Here is a 7,808-nt window from a genome sequence, read left to right as displayed (position 1 = left end):
AAAAAGAGGCAGGGAAACTGCAAGCTCTTTGTATGCAACAGCATAGTGTGCGGTCAGCCTGGAATGAATTGCTGATGCAGCGTTAAGGCAGGTACGGCTAGAAAGGCAGACAGAAGAAATGCCATAGGCTTTCAATGCCAAGGTGAGACCTGTACTTAAATTAGCAGCTAAAGAATCACTGTTAAATTGTGATCAATATTTTGATGTAACCAGGGCTAAGTTTTAGGAAAGTCAATCTGATGAAAATGGGAGGCTTTGAGGCGCTCACATTTTTTTTCTTTTAAAGACAAGCATTGATTATGTCAACCTTACAAAAAAAGACACTAGAAAAAAAATTAAATATGTTGGGTTTACTTGGTAATAGAAATAAGTATCATAGTCTGAATGCATGGAATGGCAAACCATGAGTACACTTGGTGAGGCAAGAGGAAGGGGAACTTTTGTTAGCAAAAAAAAGGTTTACATAAGCTGCTTAGAAACAGAGTTTGTTGGTTCTAGAGGTTGAAAGCCAGAGTTGTTAGCAGTTTATGGATGGAGACGCTGTTAGTGGGCAAGTGTTCTTGAGAACATCATATCTGAATTATTGCAGTCCTGGAGAATGTCTAGTCATAAACCAAAGGGTTTTTAGAAAGTTCTTGGAAACAGTTCTTCTTATCTCAGACATATAAGCATGAGCATCCTCTTTTTCGGGCTTTACCAGCTCTCTTTTGTCTGGATCTAATGCAAGTGATTCCATCCTAGTATCTGCAACTTTCACAGCTAGCTAATGCTGACCATACATCCCACCCTCCCCCTACCACCCCTGCACTATTTCTTCTCCAAATGTTTATTGGACAGTGCAAGGTAAGGAGGCACAACCCCTGTTTGGATGGTAAGTGTTAATCCAGTGGAATGGACATAGCAACACCATGCTTTGCAGAATGCCTTAAAAATACTCTCTACCCTTATTTCCCCTGCAGCAACCCCACAAAACACACCCACTGTCACTCATTTGGACTCTTTAGTGTCACAGCAATATTGTGGAATAAGAAAGAAGTCTCTCCCCTCTTGGCATAGATGAGTTACTTTGGGCAAGTTACTCAATGTCTGTGCCTGAGTTTCCTCACTTGTAAAATTGGGTTGTCTGCCAGCATGTACCTCAAAGAATTGTTAAAAGAGAAATTAGTTACTGCATGTTTTAATTATTTACTGATACATAACGACCACAAACTAACAGCTTAAAATAGCACACATTCATTATTTTATGGTTTGTGTGGGTCAAGAGTCCAGGCATGGCTCAGGCAGATTCTTTGCTTCAGAAGCTCTCACAGGTCTACCGTCATAGATGAGGGCTGGGTCATCTGAAAGCTCAACTAGAGAAGGCTCTGCTTCCATGCTCCCTAGGGTTGCTGGCAAAACTCCATTTGTTGAGGGTGTTGGGTTGAGGGCCTCAGTTCTTTGCTAGCTGTTGTCTGGAAGCCACCCTCAGCTCATTATGATATGGGCTTGTCCAATGAACTGCTAACTTCATCAAAGCATGGAAACTGAGAATATGATGCAGAAAGTCTGCTAGCAAGATAAAAGCCACAACAGCTTAGAACTTAATCATGGAAGTGACATCTCATCACCTTGTGGTATTCTATTGGTTGGAAGCAAGTCACCAGGCCAGCCCAAACTCAAAGGGCGGGGGGGTTTCACAAGGGCATGAATTCCAGGAGGAGGGGATCAATTGGGCCATCTTAAAGTTAACCTTCGATTGCCCTCCAGCCCCTAATGACTCAAATACTTCCCACATGCAAAATACAGTCATTTTCTTGCAAGGTCCTCAGAGATCTCACATCATCATCGTAGCATCACCTCAAAGTCTAGAATTTCATCTTCTGCATCATGTCCAGATGTGGGTGAGGCTTTTTGGAAGTAATTCTTCAGTCCAGCTCCTTGAGTACAGTTCCTTTTGATCTGCTAACCTGCGAAACCAAAAAGAAAAGTTATTGGCCCCCCACATCTAATAAAATAGTAGGACAGGAAAACACATATAACAGGTATAAAAGTTTGTATTCAAAAAAGAAGGGAATGAGAGTGACAAAGGCCAAAGATTCATAGCAATGCTTAAATCCAGTTGGTCAGAAATTATAAGTTCCTTGATTAGCTTTCAAGGCCTATAACACTTCAGCATGCATCTCAGACAGATTAGTTTAAAAAAATATAACCATAAAAAGAAAACATGGGCTGGGCGAGTTGACTCATGCCTGTCATCCCAGCACTTTGGCAGGTTAAGGCAGGTGGATCGCTTGAGCCTAGGAATTTGAGACTGGCTCTATTTAAAAAGAAAAAGAAAAAAACAAGATGATAACCACAAAAAGGAAAATGATAATCTTAAAAGGAAAAAAATTCTTAATATTATCAAGTATCCAGTCAGTGTTTAACAATATCCCAATTGTCTTACAAATACCTTCCTACTGTATGTTTGGTTAAGTCAGGATTTCAAACAATATTTGTATATTACATTCGATTGATGTATCTAAGTCTTTTTAAATGTGCAATAATTTCTTGCTTATTTACCATTTACTTTCTAACATTGTGGATTTTGCCAATTACATCCTTTGGTTTATCCTCTATTCTCTATATTTCCTATGAGTAGATAAATAAGATGCTTGATTAAATTTAGGCTTCAGATTTTTGCAGAAAAACTTCATAGGTGGTTCTGTCCATTGCATCATACAGGGAGGTACATAGTGCCCTATTATATTGATATTAAAGTTATCAGTGGATTCAGGATGTCAAAGCCAGATTTATACATTATAAGTTCCCTGCTATGGACTGAATGTTTGTATTCCCCCAAAATTCACATATTGAAACCCTAATCCCCTGTGATGGTATTTGGTGATGAGGCCTTTGGGAGGTGATATGGTTTGGCTGTGTCCCCACCCAAATCTCATCTTGAATCATAGTTACCATAATCTGCATGTGTTGTGGGAGGGACCCAGTGGGAAGTAATTGGATCACAGGGGCAGTTTTCCCCATGCTGTTCTTATGATAGTGAGAGAGTTCTGACAAGATCGGATGGTTTTATAAGCACCTGGCATATCCCCTGCTAGCTTTTCTCCTTCCTGCTGTCTTGTGAAGAAAGTGCCTTGACTCTCTTTCACCTTAGGCCATGATAGTTTCTTGAGGCCTCCCCAGCCGTGCTGAACTGTGAGTCAAACCTCTTTCCTTTATAAATTACCCAGTCTCAGATATTTCTTCATAGCAGTGTGAGAACGGACTAATACAGCATGTGATTAGGTCAGGAGGGTGGGGTCCTCATGATGGGATTAGTGTTCTCATGGGACAGGAGAGAGAGCTTGCCTCTCTCTTTCTCTCCCTCCTACTCTCTACCTTGTGAGAACATAATGAGAAGCCACCAAGAGTGCCCTCACCAAGCACTGACTCTGCCAGCACCTTGATTTTGGACTTTCCAGCCTCCAGAACTGTGAGAAATCAATGTCTGTTTAAGTCACCCAGTCTATGGTGATTTGTTATAGCAGCTGAAGAGACTAAGACATTTCCCCCTTTAGCTTTTTACCTAATGTTTTCAGCAGCCACTTAGGATTATAGCTGAAATCTGCTTTTTCATTTGGGGTTGCAAAACAGTGAAAGTTTTAAAGACAGATATTCTTTCATTAGCTATTTGGTTATCCTGAAATACCATTCATATGGAGGGCAAGATAAATATTCAACTTTTACAGTAAAAAGTTGGTGCCCTAACAACCTCCAACAGGGATTAATGAAGGCTTTAAAAACCATTATTGTGAACTCATGAATGTTCATAGTATTTGATGTGTTTTAATCCACCACAGTCATTATTCCAGTTTAACGGCTCCATCTTGTCAGTGGGAGGCCCTTCAAGTTAGTCCCTCTGCCCATTTGGGTAAAATTTAGGCTGGTGCCAATCCTGCACAGCCGGCAGGAGTTCAGCAGGGCAGGGGTGAGTGAAGTCTCTGTGCAGACTCTCCATCCTAACCAGACATTCATGCTGCAACCTTGAATGTGACTCTAGCAGCCCAGACTATTCTGTGCCCTGCCAATTGCCTGAATTCTGGCTTTCCCAGCAATTATATGAGCTACTTGGTATCCTTCCAGTGAACTTCTTTTCGTATTTATGCCAAGAATCCTGATGGATCTAAGAGGAAGTAGTAGAAATGGGAAGCCAGTTAACGTAAAATTGAGTGGTAAGGTAGTTTAGAAAAATAAATGCAATATAATATACTTTATCAAATAAAAACCAAAATAACATTTTGACAAAACAAAATATAGTATATAAATAGTACAGCTATGTCTCCAGATAGATATAATGGATGGTAGGACATACATCAAAATCATGGGAGTGTTTGTCTCTTTTTTTTTTAAACTGAGTCTCACTCTGTCACCCAGGCTGGAGTGCAGTGGCATGATCTCAGCTTACTGCAACCTCCACCTCCTGGTTTCAAGCCTCAGCCTCTGGAGTAGATTACAGGGGCCACCATGCCCAGCTAATTTTTGTATTTTCAGTAGAGATGGGGTTTCACCATGTTGGCCAGGCTGGTCTCAAACTCTTGACCTTAAGTAATCCACCCACCTCGGCCATCCAAAGTGCTGGGATTACAGGCATGAGCCACCGCACCTGGCTGTGTTTATCTCTTGAATGCTGCAGTGGGGGAGGCAAAGACATCTCACTACAGGTGAAAGTTAAAGAAGACTTTAGCTATGGAAGAAGTTTAAAAGCAGCTTGCGTTATGATGCATTTACCACCTTACTACAGGGATGCCCTGGAGGAGAAAGAAAAAGGCAAGTGAATCTCCATATTAACTGGATTTTGTGTAAATAGATGCATGATATTGTCTAGGAGGAAGAGAATTGAAAGACTGAATGCACTTAACAAGATATCCCTGGCCAAAGGATTATTTACGGTAAATAAACCCGGAATCTAAGAAGCATGGTTCCATAGCTAAAGCAATTCTCAGAGATATAAAATGAAGTCTATTAGGTGACCTGAGACCCTCGTTAGAGACTTCATCTGTAATTTGGGGCAGAGGGTGTATTCGTTTACTAAGGCTGCCACAATGAAATACCACAGACTGGTTGGCTTAAACAATAGAAGTTTAATTTATCACAGTTCTGGAGGATAAAAGATCAAGATGTTGGCAGGTTTGGTTTCTTCTGAAGCCTCTCTCCTTGGCTTGAAGACAGCAAGTGTCCTCACTTGATCTCACTGTGTCCTCACATGGTTCCCCTGGGTCTGTGTTTTTTTGGTCCTAATCTCCTCTTCTACGGATACTAGGATTGAATATTAGTCATATTGGATGAGGGCCCACCCATATGACTTCATTTTGGCCCTATCTCCAAATACAGTCACATTCTGAGGTATTGATGGTTAGGGATTCAACATATAAATTTTTATTGATTTATTATTAATATGTAATATTCGTACATATTTATGGAGTACATGTGAAATTTCAATACATGCATACAATGTGTAATGATCAAATCAGGGTTTTTAGGATATTCATCACCCAGAACATTTACCATTGTTTTGTGTTGGAAACATTTCAAATCTTCTAGCTTTTTGTTTGTTTTTGTTTTTTTGTTTTGTTTTGTTTTGTTTTTGGAATAGGATCTCACTCTGTCTCCCAAGCTGGAATGCAGTGGTGTGATTATAGCTCACTGAAGCCTCAAACTCATGGGCCCAAGTGATCCTCAGACCTCAGCCTCATGAGTTAGTAGGTTTATAGGTGTACACCACATCCAGATAACTTTTCAAGTTTTTTTTTTTTCCAAGACGGAGTCTTGCTCTGTCGCCCAGGCTGGAATGCAGTGGCATGATCTCAGCTCACTGCAACCTCTGCCTCCCTGGTTCAAGTGGTTCTGCTGTCTCAGCCTCCCTGGTAGCTGGGATTACAGACGCGCACTACCATGCCCAGCTAATTCTCATATTTTCAGTAAAGACGGGGTTTCACCAATTTTTCAAGTTTTTTGTAGAGATGGGGTCTCACTATGTTGCCCAGGCTGGTTTTGAACTTCTGGCCTCAAGTGATCCTGCTGTATCAACCCCCCAAAATGCTGGGATCACAGGTGTGAGCCACTGCATCTGGCCACTATTTTGAAATATACCATATACTGTTGTTAACTACAGTCACTCAACTGTGCTATCAAATACTATTATTTAGCTATTATTTATTCCTTCTATCTAACTACATGTTCATACCCATTATCCAATCTCTCTTCATCTCTGCTCCCCATCATTCTACTCTTTATGAGATTAACTTTTTAGCTCCCACATCTGAGTGAGAACATGTGATACTTTTCTTCCTGTGTCTAGTTTATTTCACTTGACATAATGACCTCGAGTTCCATCCATGTTGCTGCAGATGACAGGATTTCATCATTTTTTTTATGACCAAACAGTATTTTATTGTGTATATGTACACATTTCCTTTGTCCATTCATCCAGTAATGGACACTCAAGTTGATTCTATATTTTGGCTATTGTGAATGGTGCTGCAATAAACATGTGGGTACAGGTGTTCCTTTGACATACTGATTTCATTTCTTTTGTGTTGCGGGAAGTCAGGGATCCCGAGCAGAGGGACCGGCTGGAGCCACGGCAGAGGAACATAAATTGTGAAGATTTCATGGACATTTATCAGTTCCCAAAATTAATACTTTTATAATTTCTCACGCCTGTCTTTACTGCAATCTCTGAACATAAATTGTGAAGATTTCATGGACATTTATCAGTTCCCAAATGATACTCTTATAATTTCTCATGCCTGTCTTTACTTTAATCTCTTAATCCTGTTATCTTCGTAAGCTGAGAGAATGTACGTCACCTCAGGACCACTATTATACAAATTGATTATAAAACATGTGTGTTTGAACCATATGAAATCAGTGCACCTTGAAAAAGAACAGAATAACAGTGATTTTCAGGGAACAAGGGAAGACAACCATAAGGTCTGACTGCCTGTGGGGTTGGGCAGAATAGAGCCATATTTTTCTTCTTGCAGAGAACCTATAAACAGATTTGCAAGTCAGGAAGATATCGCTGAATTCTTTTCCTAGCAAGGAATATTTATAATTAAGACCCTGGGAAAGGAATGCATTCCTCGGGGGAGGTGTATAAACGGCTGTTCTGAGAGTGTCTGTCTTATGCAGTTGAGATAAGGACTGAAATACGCCCTGGTCTCCTGCAGTACCCTCAGGCTTACTAGGATTAGGAAATTCCAGCGTGGTAAATTTTGGTCAGACCAGGGTTCTCTGCTCTTGAACGCTGTTTTCTCTTAAGATGTTTATCAAGACAATATGTGCACAGCTGAACATAGACCCTTATCAGGAGTTTTTGATTTTGCCTTTTGCCTTGTGATCTTTGCTTTGCCCTTTGCCTTGTGATCTTTATTGACCTCAGAAGCATGTGATCTTTGTTCTTCTTCTTTGCCCTTTGAAGCATGTGATCTTTGTGACCTACTCCCTGTTCTTAAACCTCCTCTCCTTTTGAAATTCTTAATAAAAACTTGCTGGTTTTGCGGCTCAGGTGGGCATCACGGACCTACCGATATGTGATGTCACCCCTGGTGGCCCAGCTGTAAAATTCTTCTCTTTGTACTCTTTCCCTTTATTTCTCAGACTGGCCGACACTTAGGGAAAATAGAAAGAACCTACGTTGAAATATTGGGGGAGGGTTCCCCCGATACTTTTGGACATATATCCAGTAGTGGGACTGCTGGATCATATAGAAGTTCTCTTTTTAGTTTTCTCACAAGCCTCCATACTGTTTTCCATAACGGCTAAACTAATTTACATTCCCACCAACA

This window comes from Hylobates moloch, unplaced genomic scaffold (genome assembly GCF_009828535.3).
Source record: "Hylobates moloch isolate HMO894 unplaced genomic scaffold, HMol_V3 SCAFFOLD_17, whole genome shotgun sequence".
NCBI lineage: Eukaryota > Metazoa > Chordata > Mammalia > Primates > Hylobatidae > Hylobates > Hylobates moloch.
Note: the sequence above shows the minus strand (reverse complement) of the source record.